Below are 490 nucleotides of genomic sequence, written 5' to 3' on the forward strand. Positions count from 1 at the left end.
TCTGGTCTCACCGAGACTTATAATCTCTGTACAGAGGCGACGGCGACGCCTTATGCTGGCTGCAAGACGCCGGGCGTCGACCCTGATCCAGGGTGTGTCTACCGTAGACGACGGTGCACAGTTATACACCCTCGTCAATGGTATGACGGGGGAGGAAGATGCGACGTCCGCCGCGAGACTATACCTGCAGTAGATGCTCTTCTTGAGCTGGACGAGATGTCGGCAGTGCCTTGAAGGCAGGCGATTTGGCCGAAGTGGTCATTGTAATACCGGACGAGGAGATAACTCGTCATCGCTTTTGGATGAAGCTGGCTTGGATGACACCAAGAGAGTGCTGAACACACGAAGTGGATCGTCGATCCTACAGAATTTCTTGGATCCATACTATCCTTCGGTAAAGGAATTTCAAGACGTCGTCTCCAAAGACCCGCCGTCGGTCCTACATCCAGACCGAGGTGTGTGTCATGAAATCGACCTGGTTCCGGGAACC

The sequence above is a fragment of the Plasmopara halstedii genome (assembly GCF_900000015.1).
Source record: "Plasmopara halstedii genome assembly, contig: Scaffold_444, whole genome shotgun sequence".
Lineage (NCBI taxonomy): Eukaryota > Oomycota > Peronosporomycetes > Peronosporales > Peronosporaceae > Plasmopara > Plasmopara halstedii.